General features: G+C 38.1%; 1 protein-coding gene across 4 annotated transcripts in view; it reads right to left on the reverse strand.

Moving 5' to 3' along the window:
- The window catches only part of SGCG (sarcoglycan gamma), a 104,851-nt gene extending 92,440 nt beyond the window's left edge, over window positions 1-12,411 (reverse strand). For 2 of the 4 annotated variants that reach the window (XM_054653998.2, XM_054653989.2), the window contains exon 1: window positions 12,106-12,410. The gene's annotated coding sequence lies outside the window, so the exon portion shown is untranslated. Of the gene's footprint in view, window positions 1-12,105 lie in introns of all 4 variants that reach the window. The other 2 variants (XM_054653997.2, XM_054653996.2) reach the window with 2 other exon arrangements.
- Between the last annotated feature and the right edge of the window lie 7,847 nt (window positions 12,412-20,258).

A 20,258-nucleotide genomic window follows, 5' to 3' on the forward strand; every position in this document is an offset into this window, starting at 1 on the left:
CTTGTCCAGTTACTGTGACCTTGTTTGTTACTTACAAAGGAAAACAAAGATATGGTATTTTTGTTTGAACTGCCTGCTAGGATTGCTTTTGATTAGTAAATTAAATGCAAGGTCAAGCTGCTTTAGCAACGAGGAGTTTTGATAAGGGGCTCCCATGGTTGTGTTACAAAAACACGATGACCTCAATGTTACTGTGAACTCAGGCTTAATGAAAATGTGAAAAAGTGATTTGTGTAGCCAGGAAATATTACATAATCAGAATGTAACAGTAAGTCTAGCTGAGAAGTAAATATGCAGATGTAATACTGAAAAAGTGTATGTGTGCGAATTTTTATGTATACACATAACAAAATTAGGGGTGCTCCTTGAAGTTTCTTCTGAGGTAATGTTTACTTATCCTCCAAAAGGGAAACTAGACAATAGGAGGGTCTTGTGATAAAACATAACAGCTTTTATTCCAGTTATAAAAATGTTCATTCTGCCATCTATCTGCTGAGGTAAGCCTGAGAATTCTCATTAAAATTTCAGCATGGCTGGTCATAAAAAAAAAAGAAAGTGGGAATAGTTAAAAAAAGATAATTGGATTCTTACATGATTGCATTATAGTGTGACACCTCTAAGTAAGGCTATACCTTCTGCCACTGAACGAAAGGTTACCTGGCATGGGATGTGTTGTCTGTCACTGAGTAAGCTATGAGATTCATTCACTTGGAAAGATGGGCCCAATTTAGTCTGTTATTTACAGAAGTTATAACATTATGATTTTATTATAAAATTAGACAAATAAGTGGAGTACCACTTCTCACTAACACATTACTCTAGCTACATAAAATATGTATTAAATTTGCTTTTTAAATGTAAGGCAAATATCCTGAGGCACTCCTAATGGCACAAAATGGTGTTAGTCTCAGAGACAAAACTGAGCTATTCAGGAACAGTAAGTCACCAGTACCATAGCTTTAATATATCTGTTCAATTCTGTGAAGAAGCACAAGTGAGTAAAATGTTCTCTTTGTCTGTTCAGACACTTCTGTAATGGCAAAAGTCCAAAGATGTCTTAGAAGGACAATCATTCAAAATTATGATGGAGAACACATAAAACTAGAACTATCAAAATCATGAAAACAAATCTAGCTTCTTCTGACAAATGTGATGAGAAAGACGATGTACACTAACAACATTAGTGACTCCTCAGGAAGCTGAAGCTGAAGAAAACTCATATCAATAATGTTTCCCCTGTATTTTACTTAAAACTAATCTGTCATGATCTCCTGGAACTGCTTATGGACAAATCTTTCACTAGCTTAATCAGAACTTCCTCTTTTCTTTTTCCTTCCAGTTCTCGGATCTCACTGTGGAATTTTGCTATGCAATGAGGCCAGACAGCTTTTCACTGGACTTTCAAAATTCAGTTGGCTTATGCTCAGGAAGAAAGGAAGAGTTATCTATACTAAAGAGAAGTGATAAGATGGCTTTATAGGAGGTAAGAGACATGAAGACATAGGGATGACATGCAAAAAAGAAATCAAGAAATACGACGAGAGAAGCAAACAAAATAAAAGAGACTGAGAAAGGGTGGAGACAACAAAAACAATCTGCAACAGTAAACCACAGAACAGAGAGCAACAGGAGTGTCCCATCAAAAAATAGCCTGATGTCTACTACTTCATAGGATAGATGGAAAGTACTTGCTAGTACCAATTGTTGTAAGCTTAGAGAACTTTTCCACTTTCCTTAAGAACTGAAGGAGTCCTGAAGTATCACCAGAACTATTTAATTTCTCAACCAAACAGTGCATATTGTAATACTCAACTACTGTGAAACAAAAGTTATTATTTTGTTAAGCTTGTAGCAGTAAACTCACTCCTGTCCACCTACAGGAAATGGCGTCCTGCTATTCCCTGGACACAAAAGCATTTCTACATTTTCTGTTGGATTAGCATCTGAGAACTTTTGTAATGTTCATAAGTATTGTAAATGCAATTTTCATACAGAACCATAATAACTCAATTAAACATTTGATCCTCATAGATTATTTTAAAACATTATTTATAATGAAATACTAAACAATGCAGGAAAAAAAAAGTTAAACTTTTCCATTTTTAGCTGCTCTACTAACAATTCAAAATCTAGTTTTAGAACCTCTTACTAAACTTTTCACAATGCATGCATTTCTCAGCCCAAGGAAGTTCTTGAATATAAATTATCAGAATAGAGAACATATCAGATGAAAGTTTGAAGTATATTGCCAAATACATATGCTTAGAAATAGAGAATTTGTACCAGTTGTTTAATTAGTTCTTGTGATTTCATAAACTCTTTGAAGATTTCTCTTCAAATAAAGTCATGTGTATTAGTGCCCTGGTGTCATTCACTAAAACTTTCAATAACAATAAGTAAAGAGAGTGCACACATCTTCCCACAGCGCTGTGCCTGCTGCATCTAACAATCATATTGGCAGCACAGTCACAGACATTTCCACATTAGTTGCTGGAACTCAGATTCCTGCATATATCTGCATGTTCTTAAGCAGACAATAATCCCTACCTATCAATATGATAATCTCCAAGAGGCTACTGTATGATCTAACTCTTTTTGGGATGTACTGGTGTCCAAAGCCAGGCTGGATGGGGCTTTGAGAAGCGTAGCGTAGTGGAAGGTTTCCCTGCCTGTGGCAGGGGGTTGGAACTGGATGATCTTTAAGATCTCTTCCAACTCAAACAATTTTATGATTCCCTTCTGTGATATAAAGACCTCCTCCCATGTTGCAGGAGACTTACTTCACATACTGTAAAGAGTATGCCATTTCCCAGAACTGTTACCAGAAAATTGTTATGATTTTAATACCCATTATAAGTAGATAAATGAACTTGCTTTGAGTACCTTTCAGACACCTTTACATTTGTTTGCATGCTATCATTAACGTACAGTTTCAGTTAAAGATTCTCATTTGTTCCTGTCAACTGATCCTAAAGAATAATGATCTGGTGTAAGGCTGTTTTACAGGGGGGAAAAAGAAAAAGAGATAATATTTTCTTCCCATTCAAATCACTCTGTTTTCAGAGTCTATTATCACAATTGAAGATATCACCAGTTGTCCCTGTTCCTCATGCAGGAGCAACTGGTTTCTTGTGACAAAGTCCTGGAGCATGACAGCATCTCATGACTTTTTTTTTTTCCATCAAAGACCTAGACTGTGAAAAAGTGTAATTCTTCTACTTGATACCAAATGAGTTTACATCTAAAACTAACAAGAAAAGACATACCAGCATCTCCTTTAGAATAATGTCTGTAATTATAAGCTATTCAAAAGGATGAACAGAAAGAAGGAATTAATTTTCCAGACTTTTCCAAAGTCAAGTATCAGGAGATTTGTATCAGCATTGGGCTACTTCTAGGTGATGTCTGTTGCAGCTGACTGAAGAGATAGTTTGTTACTATAACCAACTTTAGTCAAGCTATTTATTGTCAGGTGTGCATTTACTTCTTTTTCCACAATTCCCAATAAAGTAGAAAAAGTATGATTGTGGATGGTTTTAAACTTACTATTTTCATGAAGGCATTGTATTTGCAAAATGCTGCCACAACTCAGTAAGAGATGGAAAAATCACATAGTAGTTCAACCTGCCAAGACAAATTCAAGTGCCAAGAAGTAATCTTGTGCTAACTAGTAAATCTATACTAACTTCTTAAGAATATTTTGCCACATGAATAAGGAAAAAATTGCCTGGAAAAATAAGTGAATTGTAGACAAGTGTGCAGTGAACTCAACCAAAAGTGTATTCCCATTGCTCAACTAAATTTTCCAAAACCTTATGGAGCTGAAATTAAAATAAAAACAGGATTTTACATGCAGTCATAAAAATTATTTTAGTCTAGTCACTTCTGCTGCTAATTATGATTTTCTGCACACTCTGCAAAAAGACTCCTTGAGTCCATGCTCATCATTTACATAGAGGGCTGACAGTTGCAGTAGTCATGGGAAAGAGACTGACCCTGATCAGAGATTATACCTGAAAATGACAGTACAATCAATAAATCCAAATGATACATAGATGAGAAGCAGATTTTACAGATGGCCTCAACTCTTGGATATTTGCATGAGGGGCTGATTTCTGGATAGGCATGGACCTTGAGGTAAGCCTGTCAGCCAAGAGTGGATGCAGCAAATATCTGCTGGAAAAATGGCAAAATTTTTTGCGCTTGCTCACCAGCTTGATGATAGGACTATAGAAAATATATGAATCAGCATGAATGTCCAAAATTTATTATCTGCCAGTGTAGTGTCTTCAATCAGTGTTGCATTCACCACAGATAAAGGTCTGCCATGCTCAAAGACATATGTGCAGACATAGGTGCCAACTATACAAGCAACCTGAGACAAGAATTCACTGGCATGCATAGGCACACTTGCATTTTTTGTTGGAATGGAGGACTGAATGTATTTGTTATTAGCATATTTTTGGACTCAGCTGAGCAAACAATAACAATGGATGCTTAGTTTGGGTTACTGATTCAACTGGCTTCAAGTTAACCTACTATTTAAATACAAAACAAACAAACAAAAAAAAAACCAAAACAAAAAACCAACCAAACAAACAAACAAACCAAACAAGAACATAAAACAACAAACCAAAAAATCCCCAAAAATATCTGAATACAGCTCCTGAAAAAATTGCCATAATTAACATAATTTCTAAATATTCCAAGAAATTCAGTATGTGTAGTGCATGAGACGTTGTATGACAGCAAAAATCCCAAGAAAAAGTATTAAGACATGTCAGAGAGATTACCACAAAGCACTCCCAAAACTGAGAAGAGTTTGGCAATCATTAAGTTTAACTAGCAGATAAGAGACACACACAGCACCATACTTAAAAAGGGAGGGATGCCTCCTTTTAGCAGAGATATTTGTCTCAGATTCAAGATTAACCTTCACTTATGGGAATAAGAAAGCAATGACAGTGAAAATTTCCTTACAATCTTCCTTACTTCCTTTATTACTCAAACACTAGTGTTTAAAAAAATACAAGCAATTCCTATTCTTGGCAAATCTCTAAATAGGATTAGGAAGGCAAGCAACAAGCTGGACAAGGAGCAGAATCATACATATATCCCAATTATACAGTATTAAGAACCCAATAACCCATGTTGATGGGTTACTGCACACACTTCAGAAGTAGCATAATGAGTTCCCCTAAAATGGCAGGCCTGATGAGACTGCTATCAATCAAATGTGCCGTTAAGAAGACAGCATATGCTAACAAAAGGGTTTTATTAAAGAAGATAAAAAATACCTTTTCCCATAAATGCATATAGTTTTCTTGAAGGCCTGTTTATTTGGTTGGAGGACAGGCACAAATTATCTCTGCTGATCTAAGTAAAGCTGACTTTGCCTTTCCACTGAGAAGTTAGAATTCAAAGTTTCAGTCTCTTCAAGTCTAGTGTATCCTAAAAATGCAATGCTCAAATGTAACATGAAACCAACTGTACTCCTTAAAATGCAGTATTTTTAGTTGCATTTGCAATTTCTTAATGTGTTCCCTTGAAATAGAATCGATAAAGACCTGTGCAACACTGTAATATTGCTGTAGCTTTCAAAGCTATGTTCAGGTGCATCAAGAATTGCAGCATGTCTGCAATGCTTAACCTGAAATAATCTTCTGGAACAGAGAAAGTCCTTAATGATACCTGGGGTCAATTGTTGCAAAACCTGACTGAAATTTCATGGTAATTCCACCCTTGAAAAAGCCATGTTGAGTGAGTGTACTTATCCTCCAAAGCACAATTTTTTTTTTCCCCTTTTAAAGTGGTTTTTAGACCAAGTAGTACCACAACTTAACATGGCTTAAGTTCAAAGGTGTAATAAGTGATTCAGGCCATACTGTTACTTTCTCTACACAGACTGAACAAGAAGAAAGCATTAAGCATTCTGGAAATAAAACACCATAATTGACAAGATGATTTAATTAGACTACAGTAAAAGGCTCTCTGAAGGCTCTGTCCTGGTGTCACTCACTAAAACTATGTCAGTAACAATAAGTAGATAGAGTGCACACATCTTCCCACAGCACTGTGCCTGCTGCATCTAGTAATTACATTGGCAGCACAGTCACAGCCATTGCCACATTAGTTGCTGGAACTCAGATTCCTGCATAAATCTGCACATTTCTCTACACAGATCCCAATTCCTAACTATGAGTATGATTACCTCCAATAATAGAGATTCCTGTATGATCCCTAACTCTTTCTGGGATGTTCTAGCACGCACTTGGATGGGGCTTTTTACAATCTGGTGTAGTAAGAGATGTTCCTGCACACAGCAGGGGATTTGGAACTGGATTATCTTTACGGTCCCTTCCAACCCAAGCCATTCTACAATTCTATTACTTCTGGGGGATCTTGCATTAGCCAGTGAGTAAACTAAGGGAAGAAGAAGATCCCATTGCCTAAAGGCTTGGTAGCTCATCACATTCCTTAAAAGATGCTGAGAAGACCTCTTGACTTCCTTCTAGATCCATGAAGAACACAGCTCATCCAACAACTAAAGAAGTGATTTGACCTTGCACTTCAGACATAAAAGTAACTCTGACCATTGCCAAGACACAGCAAATGTTTTACTAAAAACTGAATCTTCTTCCTAAATAATAGAAGGCTTCAGAACCCAGTGTTGGTTTCGATACCAAGGAGGAGGCAGTATGTCTCTGGACTTCCACAATGGCAGCTACTGCAGTCTTTTTAAGATAGGTTACAATTTTTTTCCTCAAATTATCTGGGGAAGTTTGTTTTTGAGAATGGATGGAGAGATTCCAGTGAAATTTATTTAATCAGCCAGACCTTTCCATTTTGTTTCTCCTTCCTTGGTTGTTTAAGTGTTTCCAAGTTTTGTAGTCAGCATCAGAAAAAATCTGAGTCCTTTTTATTTATGTGCATATGCATCTCCATACGTAAAAAATATTGCTGTCTTCAAGTTTCTGAGCAAAAATCTTCACGGCCTGAGAAAGCACTGCATCCAAGAAAATCAAGTCAGGGAACCAGTATCATGTTATGATTGTTCACATACATTTTTCTCAAATAATGTTGCACATTAGTTTACAATTCCTCATTAGCATATAAATAATTTGCGGAAACTGACAGATAGTTACAGACAAAAATTCCTTGTTTCTGAAATCAAATAAATTGCTGGTTTAGAATCAATATATATATGCTATTATGTCAATTTTAGATTAATGAACAGAGTTTTTGGTGCCCATTGTGCAACTTCTTGAATCTTGGAACTTTTTCCTCAAAACTCCAATTTGAAAAGCAATCTACTTTTCTGCAACATAGAAAAACATGTTTTTACAGTATCTTTGATAACAGCAAGGATGTTCAATACACAAAATCCAAATTCCAGAGTGCTACTCTTAGAAAACAAATAGAAGTTATCTCTCCAGGTTTATACAGACATGATATTATGAAGTTTTCAGAATTATTTATAATAAATACATTCTCAGAAGTATACAATGCTTAATGCACAACAACAAGCAAGGAATTTATTTAGGTACTTGCATATTACTCACATATATTGAAGTTTCCAAAAGTAATTCTTCAATTTCAGAGGTTGATACATGTAATGTGACTTGACAGCAATATTGACAAATATATTAATTTGGAATATCACAGTGAGTCAATTCAGTGAAGTGGAAAAAATAATTAGATGTTCAGAATCACTCTGTTAAACCTAAGACTCTACATATTTGTAGAAAACAGGAAAATATAACAACAAATTTCATATTATGGCAATTTCATGAAAGACTGTTAAGATTTTCAATGCCATATGCCCTTAAAAGAAAATCAGTTTTCATAACATTATTTTAGTTTTCCTCTAATGTTTTCATAAATATGTGCAAATGTGAAACTTGAATGACCCTTAAAAATCATCTAAAGCATAGTAGTTAATCAAACAGCTCAATAATTTGACATATTATTCCCCATTTTTGGTAGCTAAAGTTACTTACTACATAAGTGTCAAAAACTAAAATTTAAAACTAGCACTTATGTTACATTGTTAATTTTCATGAGGTTTTTGTACAGCATTTTAATTACAAATACGATACATGATACGATTGCAAGGGACACTGCCCAGGAGTATTCTGACTTGACATTCAGAAAAGGTATTTGGTCACTCAGTAAAACAATTGTATTAAAAAGAATTTCTAAATTAAAAGGCACTTCCTTTCCTTTAAAGCTGTGATGTTTTGCAACAAAACCTTTCTTAAACAAATACATACTACTCCTGCTTTGGACTTCATAATAGTTTCTAAAAGACAATAATACCCATATTTATACACTCTTATAATACCCGTGGACTGAAACCCATTATATTGGTTAATTAAGAAACAGGTTACATTACCATATTAAGAGAAGGCTCCCCTAGTCTTTCCTGATAGATATTAATCACTTTATTAATAAGAGAAGCAACAAAGCATAGTTTTTACATCCAAGCATGACATTAGGCCAAGGAGATCTAGAAGCCAGGACTAGAAATCTTGGTATACAAGACTAAAACTCAGAATAATGATGTTAAACTGCAAACATGATCTAGGAGAAAATTAAGATGCAATTAAAGAATGTAAATAGTTAACTAAAAGTAACCAAGTGAGAAAATACTGGATGAGGACACACAGTGTGTAGCTACTCTGGTATTTTGATGGTTAGAGTTACCATGAGTAAAAATGATCAGAAATACCATACTCTTGCATAAAAGACAACATGCTATCTTGAACTGAAGCTAATCTTTACACTTTACTTGTTGGTAAGGCTAGAGCTGTAATTTCCGTACAGAACATTCTCTACTTTTTGAATAAAGGAAGAAATTAGAGGAATTCAGCAGAAAATACAGAAAATATTAACTACCAGAGGTCTAAAAAAGGTGGCAAAGAAAGCAAAAATTAAATAATCAGGAGTCTTTCAGTTGAGAGGAAACCGACAGCCAGAATGTGCATGCAAAGTGAAAGCGCATTCTGCAGGAATATTACTTGTTTGTAGTGACCAGAAGAAATCCTTTCCCTAAATCTAGCCCTGTCTTTTTACAGGTTTATCATATGTACTTCTCAGTACCTGGGAATTCAACTTGTAACTAAGACACAATTTTCTTTAGCCAGTATATTCCACTTTTTATCAGTTTCTTGCTTCTGTAAAAGCACTAAACAGTTAACTAGTTCTGCAATGGTATTATCTACTCCAAGCACACCAGATGGGTTTAACAACCAAGTAAAAAGTTTTCTATTATGGCTCAAGAGATGCCTTTAAATATAGCAGTACAAGGTCTGCAAACAGAACTATAAGGAAAAAAGCTGTATATGCAGCCACCGTTTTCAGGTAAAAGCAAATACCTCACCTGTTTCTTCATGTACACCTTTACCCAAAATCCTTCATGTACATCTTTACCCACCTTTACCCAAGGTGTGTATTGCCTTCAAAAGAGGTAACTTTGTTTTTTAGAGCAAATGTTAGTACTAAAAAGCCAAACAAACAAGCCCCCTCCCTAACAAATAAAAAACCATCACAGCAAATAAAACCCCAAATCCTCAATTCCTAAATTCCTTCTTTTTTTTTCCTCTTTACCTAGCTTTCCACACTTCCATACCTTAATGGCATTTTTTATGCCCCCCCTTGCTTCACCTGGCCATTTTCACTGCTTAAGATTTTGCACGCTGTAAAAGAACATTTGTTGGACACCCAGCCACATTTAAGCTTCTGACTTCTAACATGAGTTCAGGTTTTGACAGCAATTTCTATATACAAATTGGACATGTTATCAGAACAGATATCTTACTAGCAAACAAAGCATTTTGCTTCAGTATATTCTACCCATATTCTACCTCTGCATAGCTTAAGTACCAGTACTTCTGTGCGAATTTAACTAAGATGCTGATATGAATAAAATTAATTCAAATATCTGGTTACAGAACTGAGCACTAAATCCATAGGCTTCTAAATATTAAAACCATACTAAAAATCCTAAGTTTGACCCAATATCACTACATCAATTCATCCTTATATCTTAGTTACATCCTAGCAGTGATTTTACAAGCAATATATTCACCTCCATTTAAAAAAAAGAAACGTTGAAAAGTTTGTCAGACAGTTCAGAATGACATCTCCTTTAATACACTACACATGCTCACTCCAATGCAAACCAAGTTTTAACTGTCATGCTGTCAAGAAAAATGATAATTCCCCAGTCATATCTTATCTTTCCAAGGAAGTAAGAACTACAGAACATTCTACAATAGAAAATTGTATCATAGGTTTAATAAAACCTGCCGCTTGCATGAAAGCCCAGAGTTGTTGTATTTGAAGCTGCCAATGAATAAGAAAAAATCAAAAAACACAACCAGTGAACAAAATGCAGAAAAGTGGGAAGTATTTCAAGTTTTTACATGTCTATTCTTCTATTTCCTCAGCCATCTCTTAGCTTAATGTTATATAAAAGTCCACTAATAGAAGCCTGAGCACATGTAAAGAAGTCTTAGAGCTGCACTGGGTCATTAACTGTGATAGACCTTCTTAAGAGATATATCCATGAGCCTATTAAGAAAGGTCCTAACCTGAAAATCACCTTAAGTACGGTCCCTTATCTATGTTCAGGCATTACCTGCAGCAACAGATGTACGTTGTGAAATCTAGGCTACTTTTGAATGCTCCCCTAAATCTGGCTTCAAATTTGTTCTATTAAAAACCAACCAACCAACAAAACCCTCAAAACCAAGAAAATAAACCTCCAAACCAAAAAGGTACTTGTACTGCTTTGATCTAATGAAACTAGGTTCATTGCACTTAAGTTTTTCTTTTAGATTTTGCAACAAATATGGTGGAATTACCTCAGTACTTGAAAACGTGTAAGTGAAACACAGAACTGCAGACTGTCTCCGATTAACCAAGTGAGTTAGCGCAGAAAATTCTCTGTAAGGGGAAACTGCCTCATTGGAAATGGCTTGAATCCTTCCACTCCCAGTGCAGTTTGCAATGCACACATCTTTGTTCAGGCTGGGAGGGAAGGAGGCTTCCCAAGGTACAGATTTTTTGATTAGTTATTTTTCCTTAAAGTGGTTCAATGTTGTTTTTTTGGTTTGCCTACAACCAAAGATTGTAGCCTACAAGGTACCTACAACCTCTGTGGGGAACTCTGCTCACTTTTGATTCCTTAAGTTACTTCAGAAGAACTAAGCAAACTACTTTAGTCTGTCCTTTATCTGAATTATGAGCAAAAGGGGAAGAAAATAATTGCAAAACATTTAAACTGATCTCCAACAGTGTTATGATGATTCACATATTTTACTCAAAGTTTCTGCTTAATCCACAAATGTACAGTTAAAAAGCCCCAATGAAATGTGAATCAAAAAGAGCAGCAGTTGCATTTACTCTTACGTCACACAACATAACAAACCTACTGAAGTCTCAGGCGTACTGCTGTGCGTCCCTGTCTGATAAGACTTTGCAGTTTGTTTTTCCTAAACATACCTAAACTGACACAAGCAAGTAGGTAAATTTCACAGAAGAGTAAGATGCAGCCATCAAAGATGTCGACATTACACTTGCAGGGATACTTGATCCTACTCCACTGCAACAAACCAGAGTGAAAACAACGAAACAAGTTGAGCGAACTGCTGGCAGCACCGCTCCTTCCACCCGGGGAAAGCTGCGGCACCCACTGCCCGCGACAACACACACAGGCTACCTCTCCCTCGCCTCGCTCCCGTCCCACGGTGATGCTCTCCCGCTTCTCTCTGCCCTCACCCCGCTGGAAACTTTCCGCGGGGCGCGGCACAGCCGCTGACAGCAGTGCCGAGCCGCTGGGGCCGCGGGACGCCGGGGCCGCACTCGCAGCGCTGCGCGCCTCGCCCCGGCGGGGCGGCACAGCCTCGGGCACCGCGCCGGGCTACCGGAGCACGCAGCGGGTCCTGCCGGACACCCCGATGTGCCACCCTACCCCGCCTCCCCTGCCCTCCGCCCCTCGGACGGCGCCGGCAGGACAACTTTCCAGGGGACGCTTGCTCTCTCCCGGCACTGGAAGTGTCTCGGCTCGGGCCGGGCCGGGCAGGCGTGTGGGGCGCTTACCTGATGTCCCCGCTCGGCTGCAGGGCAGGGCAGCGTCCCCGCGGTCCCCTTCATGCCCGAGGGGCTGCCTTGCCCGCGCACACGTCCTCATCCAGCTTCCTGCCCGCGGGCTGCACCGCCTTCCCTCGCCCTGGAGGGGCGGGCGCCGCTCTCGCGGTCTCCCCGGTGCTGCAGGGAGGGAAGGAGGAACAGAGGGCGGGCACCAGGAGGAGGAGGAGGAGAAGGAGAAGGCGAGCAGGGGGCGGGAGACGAGCTGTGCCCTCCCTCTCTCCGCCCCGGCCGCCGATGAGCGGACGTAGAGCAGCCGCGGACGGGCCGCGCTCCCTGGCTGCGGGAGCCACCGGGGGCTCCCGTGGCCCTCACTGCGCCGCGTCCCTACCGGGTGTCCCCGGCTCTGGCGGGCAGGGCAGGGCTCGGTGGTGCCTCTGGAGGGCGCCCCGACCCCAAAGCTCTGCGCTTTATCGGAGCGAGCCGGCTCCAGGACCGGTGCCTGGGCTGGGCCGGGCCGGGCTGGCACCGCCGCGCCTCGCCTCGCCTCGCCCGCTGCCGGCGATGGAGTTCGGGGCCGCTTCAGGGTGGGACGGACGGGCTAGGGAGGCTTCGGGATGTGTGACAGGAGTCGGGGCAGGACAGATGTGGTGGAGAGCCCAAAACGAGCTGGGGGGCGAATGCTGGAGGAGATCGTGAGAATAAGGTCTGCACAGTTCAGGAGAAGAAAAAGGAATCGGGGAAGAAAAGAGGGAAACTGAACGAGACAGAGAAGAAGGGTGGCATGCGGATTGGGAAGATGAGTGATAAATGCACTTTTTCCTGATAAATTTTGCAGGAAGGGTGTTCAGAAAGGCAGGGAGGAGTGAATATCAACAGGATAACAAAAGAGTAGAAAGGAGGAGCAAAGGATTGTCGGGCAACTAAGGAGAAAATGTGTAATATATGTCGTCAAAGGCAGGTTTTGGGAAGGTGAAGAAACTAAGGAGATAAGGATTTGGAGGAAGCCAAAATTTTACTTGGCTTGGCAGGAAATACATGAGAAACTTAGATGATGGGTACAGAGAAGTTAGTGACTTTATCCTAGAGGTTAGTAAAATGAGTCACTGAGGTCACTGAGGAAGTGATTTTACCTTAGAAGGGATTTTAACTAGGGGAAATATTTTCAAGTGGAAGCATTGGAAAAGTAGGAAATAAGCACTGCCGGAATTGCAGGGTAAGAAGGAACTCTGAGATCAAAAGAACAATTCCCAGCCTGAAATAGCTAGTGCATCTGAGCAGAAGGCACAAAGTTCTTGTTTGAAATGAGTGGCAGTATTGCTTCTATATGCGATAGAAATCACCCTGTCCAGAAACAACTTCTGTAAGAATTGTGCAGTATATCTCACCATTTTCTGGCAAATTGTGCCATCCCACATGGTTAGTGGAGCGTTGGACTCAAACTCTCCAAACTAAACTCACCTTTACAACCAATGTAGCAAAGTGGACCCTGACCTGCCAGGACTAGCAGTAAAAGCAGTATTCCCTACAGACTTGATATCATCCTAGTCCTTGGAGGACTGAATTGAGCTTTAGCTTTTAGCCAGCCCAGTCTGAAGAATGGAGAGGCATGCAGATTCATTGCTTTTAGTGTCTGGAATGTCTACTGCCTCTTGTGTTGAAAATGACGTGAGATATGATAGGATACAAACTGGGATACATGAAACTGGAGTAGAAATTACTGCGTGTACACTGAAATGTGTCATTGAAGTATTTACTTTGGAAATGAGAGGAAAAAATGTTGAACATCAAATTAATCTCTTCATTCAGAGGGTAATTTATTATTGGAATAATGCCTTCTTTCATTGACCTCCTTCCTTTTTGACCTACAACACTCTGAAGTAGTTCTTGGGGTTTTTTTTTTTAATTAGAATTTTATTCTGGTCTATTTTAACACCTTGAATCTCAGCTGTTGTGAGATAACTGTAGTGAATTATACTAAATTTATGTCTGGCACAAGGCTTGCGTTGTATGAGTGATTATAAGCAGAATATTGTAAGCACAGGCTAGTCAGGGTATAGATTGGATTAAAAAAAAAAAAGTATCCTAGCCTGCTTTGGGTAGGACTATGTAATCTGTATCTTTCCCTTTGGTTTTCTCTATTCATTTTGCTTCCTGCCCTTTCTTGTGCAGAATCTTCCTTCTTCTTGTGGCTCATCAATCCAACCACTGTAGTAATCTCTAAAACTAATTGTACATGTTTTGTGTATGTAGAAATTTTTATGGGAGTTGTTAACCGAGGGAGACGAGCTGTGCCCTCCCTCTCTCCGCCCCGGCCGCCGATGAGCGGACGTAGAGCAGATACGGATACCAAATGATACTTTGGTAGCCATCTCTTGCATAAAAATGGTATGCCAATCTGGACTTCCAGGTGCTGTTGTAGTATTGGAGAAAATAATGATGGTTAAAAATAAATGTTTAGCTGATTTTTCATAGGAGGTGAAAGTCCTCTGGAAGTTACCTGTGGAGCTGCTGCTCAGGACTGGTAAAAATCTAGTATATATGAAACAAGGTGAGATCAGCATTTTCAAGTTATTTCTGAGCTTTTTCAGCCCTTGGTTTGTTTTTTTTTTTTTTTGGGTAGTCATTATGAAAATCTGTAGCTAATCAGGAAATCTTTTGTGAAACACTACTGGTAGTTGTTTGCTACCAGCTTGTATTGTGTGTAACAAATCTCTTCTAGTTCCTTGAACTAGAAGTTGTGTCTCAATTTGAGATAATGTACTGCAAATTATTGTCCTGGATACACTAGCAAGTTTAATCAAAATCTGTGGAAAATTCACTCATTTTCATAAAAGTATGTACTTGTTAACAAATTCTATTGCTAACAAAATCCATAATGTACATGGATTTGTAAATCCAAAGTATTGTTTAAAAATTATTGGTATGGGTAACATTCTAACAGTGATTCTTTAATCACTGGGACAGAATTAGAAGTGGATATGTTGATCACCTAGATTAAATGGTATTAATAACTTCTGCATAAGAATCTATTCCATAGAAAATGAAATATTGTATTATGGATACCAGCTATAAACTCCCTGAAGAAAACACATTTATTTTGAGTGACTGTCTATTTTCTTTTTGAAGGCAGATTGCTTGTACAGTGGAATAAGCAGTGAGTGAGATATAAATGTAAAGATATTTGGGTTTGTAGCAAACTGATGTTTGATAAGTTCAGGTTTGTGGCATCTATACCATCATGTAAACAGTTGAGTTCACCTTCTCCTCCCTCACCTGTCCACACCCCCATCCACTGTTCACTGGCCATGTTGCTTATGTCTTTTTTTGGAATTCTACTCAGCTTGACAGAAGCTAAATAGCTTTCCCAATAAAGAAACTCAAGGTCAGAATTGGGAATAGCTCATACTGACGGCATGGATCCATCTGTACTCAGCTGGCTCATAGCAGCTTGGCCATTGTTCTCCAAAGATGCAGCCTTTGGGTTACACTGTGACTTCTCACTGTGCAATCATCTGCCATGTAAATGTTAACTCACCAGCATAGCCCTACCCTTCAAAAATTGTATACTGGACTGTGAAATAGCCCAGTTGTCTCTGGGAAATCTCTGTGGCTCATGCTGCAAGTCTGATACCATTGTTTAAGCACTTAAAAAAAGAGCAATGACATCCCCCTCCCCCCAAAAAAGATCCCAAACCAAACAAAAAGAAACCCTAACAACAAAACAAAAAAAATACCCCTAGAGTTCCTAATATTTTCAGGGATTATGCCTGAGTGATCAGCTTCCTTCTGAGAAGAAAAATCTTAAGTTGTTTTATGAGGCCATCTCCCTGGATACCATCCAACTGTGTAAATTCAAGTCTGTAAAATGGAAGGTGGTCTATCTCAGGGCTAAAGGATCCAACAGCTTTTGTGTGGATATGTGTTGTATGACCTGCTTTTTCTGTGAGCACCTATAAAAAACATAAAGCAAGCCCGTGATAGCATATTAGCCCCTTCAAGAAATCCAGGGCTTTTTCTGAGTTCCATAGTCAGGTATTGGTAAGAGCTTTCCTTGAAATCCAAGGAGAGAATGACAAGGCATTTCTTCACATTCAGACTCAGTGTCCATGAAAAGAGCCCAGCGTGGATATAAGCTCCAGAGGACTGGAGCCCATGGGAAACCTTCATTTGTGAAGTACGCTGTGCCTCTTATAACCCTGAGCTCCTGAGAAATTCATACATATTCCTTTTCAGCTTTTCTGTTGCCCATTTTATTCCTTTTACTGCATCTGGAATCCATGATTGTGTCTCAGAGTTGTTGGTGCTCTTTGTGTAGTCAACAAAAAGCATCCTGAGCATTCTGAAGACCGTTTTTGAAGATTTCTGGCTACTCCTAATAACTCAACAGCCACTTAGGCAATAATATCAGGATTCATTTGTAAACTGGCATCTGAAGCCTTTTCTGGCACCTTCTCCATTGAGGGGCCCCAGAGTGTTGATATTGGCTCCTTTCAATGGAAACCTTCTAGATCCAACCAAGAGGAAACACAGACAGGATAGCTTCCTTGGTCATTCCTGGCAGACAGTTTTTTGCATGCCTTCTGTGCCTCATTTTTTCCTCCTTACCCCTGTTGAGATTTTTTTCCTCTTATATTTGAATGTACACTTCCAAAGATTTCTTGCTTCAATGCAATGTAATTAGTTCAGACTACATATTTTGCTTGTCTTTTGTACCCTTTAGATATGACCAATATGAATGCACTGTTAGCAGAATGAACACAGTTCTCATTTCTACCAGTTTTGTACCAATTTATATTGTATTATTTTCTTAGTTGCTAGTTTATCTCTTTTTTTCCCTCTGTCTGTGGAGAAAAGGATAAACTAATTAGATTTTAAATGCCATATTGCAGTTCTAAATAAGGTATTACTCATTAAAAATAACCTTTTATTAGGACCCATTTTGTCACAAAATGTCTTGTAGGCCATGCATTGTCCCTAAGTAAATCTTTTAACAATTTTTTTTAAATTTATTTTTTAATTCTACCAGTTTAAGCCAAATCAGTCAGTGATACAATGTACCTGGATAAGTGTTTTGGTAGTGTCATGGTAAAGGTGGTTCATAAGCATGAAGCTTTCTTTCATAAGCATAATTGTCTCACAATGATGTATGGTAAAATAGTGTATTATATTTTAACTGGTCAAATATGACAACTAAGGCTTTTTCTTTTTTTTTTTTAAATAGGACTATTTCCTGAAATTATTAGAATCTCCTTCTGTAGTCATACAAAGAAGATGGATCTCTGTTGTGTGACAGTGGTCACAGGGGTTCTTGGATGAGGCAAGAGACGAGAACGTTGACTCCATGTTCAGAAGGCTTGATTTATTGTTTTATGATATATATATATATTACATTATAACTATACTAAAACGAAATAGAAGAAGAGGTTGCGTCTCTCAGAAGGCTAGCTAAGAATAGAATGGCAAAGAACGATAACAAAGGCAGCTGGCTCGGACAGAGCGCGAGAGCCAGCTCTGCCGTGGCTGGTCACTAAATCCAAACATCCACAGGAGACCAATCACAGACACACCTGATGCATTCCACAGCAGCCGATAACCATTGTTTACATTTTGTTTCTGAGGCCTCAGCTTCTCAGAAGAGAAAAAATCCTAAGAAAAGATTTTCACAAAAAGATGTCTGCGACACTGTTGTAGATATTCTAGCAGTGGTTATAAACAAGCTCTTTAATATCCTCCTGAAAAGCAGGGTTTAGAATATTGTTAACAGGGGTTTTCTGTTTTGCTTTTGTTCTGGTTTTATTTCTTCTATCTAAATTATACTGTATCTCTTGCCAAATTGCTATCAACATGCATGCGGCATAACAATTTTATTTTCAAATCTTTACTGTCAGCTGAATAATGTCCTTTCATGACACTATGGAAATGTGAATTCCTTGGAGGCTTTGTAATAGTAATCAGTACTTTTGAAATTTCTTTTGTGCTGTTATTCAGACTTTAGCAAGAATGTCATACGGCCCTGAAGAGGAAAAATTTTGTTGAGCCACTAGTTCTTGTCTCATCTAGATGAATTCATGCTCACTGTGTCTTTTAAGCATACTAAGTAATGGTAGTAATAAATCTGGTGCTTTAGCTGTATTACTACACTGAAATGTTATTTTACATCATTCTTTTACTGTGCAGTAGTTGTGCTGGAATTACCTCAGCCATCACGTCTTATACATATCATAAAATTTTAAGTTTAGTTTATATTCACTTTCTGCTTTAAAACATATAGATAACACATGTCCCAATAAGGAGCACAAGGAAGGTAAATAACAATAAAGAAATAAAATATTGCTGATTACAACCATCCATATAGAGACAAATGAATATATAATAATACTATCATGAACAGGCTGCAAACTCAATCCTATTTGTAGGTTGTTAGGAATGTCTACTACTCTCTTCAGCTGCTGTACTGGGTATATTCAGTTATATATGTGGCTAAATATTTACAGTGTGCACAGTTACTTTGTGCTCAGTAATGCATAGGGAAGTTCTTTAATAGTACCTGTAGATAAAACCGTTTAGAATAGTCCATGAGAATCAGTGCTCAGGTCTTATTCCACAATCTCATACATGGAATAGTAATGTTCCCTGTTTGCTGTGCCACTGCTTCTTTCCCAACTCAAAAAAGAAAAATTTGGACTGTTATGAAATCCCCAAACAATTTAGAATCTTTCAAAATTACTTGTTCCCATTTAAAGTAACTTTCACCCTTCATTCTTGAGGCTATAATGATATTTGGAACTGTATTCTTCTATGAGATGTTAGTGACAGAGTGCACCCTAAATTGTCCCCTATCTACTTACAGAAGAATTGCTAATCTATGTTCTTACAGAAGTTCAGAAAGATTCTGAAGTTAGATTCCAGTGTTGCAGGTCATGTAGGTCTTCTAAAGGAATACAGGATTTTCTGAGAGCCCTCAGTCCTCTGTTTCTGTCATTCTGAAACATGATGAAGAGGCACAGATAATTTCCCATTGAAAAGGAAGGAATTACAGTAAATGGCAACCAGAATAAAATAGCTACTTTAGAGTTGTGGCTACCTTTGCAAAATTGAAGCCCAGTTCCATGAAAATACAAAAATTTTCAGGAACAGTAATTGAGATGAAATAGCCATGAAAAAAGGCATAATGAAATCATAGAATTCTCTAGTGTATTTTCTCAGTTAAAAAAAAAAAAAAGAAAAAATTATCACAGGCTTTATTTTAGTATTAAACATAATTTTTTTCTCAAACAAAATACAGTTATGGCTTTGAAAAAGATAACCTAATAGATCCTGATTCTGTGTAACTAGTGCAGGATATAAATTTTCTTTGCAAAATATAAATTCATTTAGGATAAATGTAATAGAGGTGAGAGTTACTTATACAGATATAATGTAGGAAAAGTGTTTTAAAATCTCCTATAAACTCCTACTACTCCCAATTCTGGTTCAAATTTTTCAATCCTCAGTGTTATTATAGGCATAAATGTAGTTCCTGAATAACTTCTTATTTCTAGGATCAGCCTAGATCATTCCTACTGCTGAGTTTGTGAGCATGGTGGTTTAATTCTTTAGAAATTCTGAAGAGTGAAGGAATGAAAGGCTAGATAACCTTCTGTGGGCAGTGTTTCTTAGCTCTCTGCTTAACCTCTGTGTAATTTTGGATTTCATTATGAGAATCCTACCTTTGATTGCACATTGTGTGTGCCTTGTGGAACCTAAAGCAAGTTCCTGTATTTCAGACCAAGATATAGTCTCTTTTAGCTATGAAATCTGATGCATTCTTGTGCCAATGAAGTATGTGTATATCTGAAGCCATATTCTTAAAATTACCTTCACAGAGTAATTACTTCATTCATTATTTTTTAATGAAGTAATTAAATTAATTAATTATTACTTCATAGAGTAGTTCTGTTCTAACAGGAGTTCTGAATGTCATCTTCATTAATTCCTTGCTCAAAGCAGGTCTAATTAGGTCAGGTTGGTGTGGGTCACGTCAAGCTGAGCCTTAAACATCTCAGAGTCTGTAGACAACCTCTCTGTTCAAAATTTGGATAACCATCAAGGTAGTTTTATCCCCTTAATATCTGCTCAGAATTTTCTGTGTTCCAGTCTGTGTCTGTTTCCTCTCCTCCCAC

The sequence above is a fragment of the Agelaius phoeniceus genome, chromosome 2 (assembly GCF_051311805.1).
Source record: "Agelaius phoeniceus isolate bAgePho1 chromosome 2, bAgePho1.hap1, whole genome shotgun sequence".
Lineage (NCBI taxonomy): Eukaryota > Metazoa > Chordata > Aves > Passeriformes > Icteridae > Agelaius > Agelaius phoeniceus.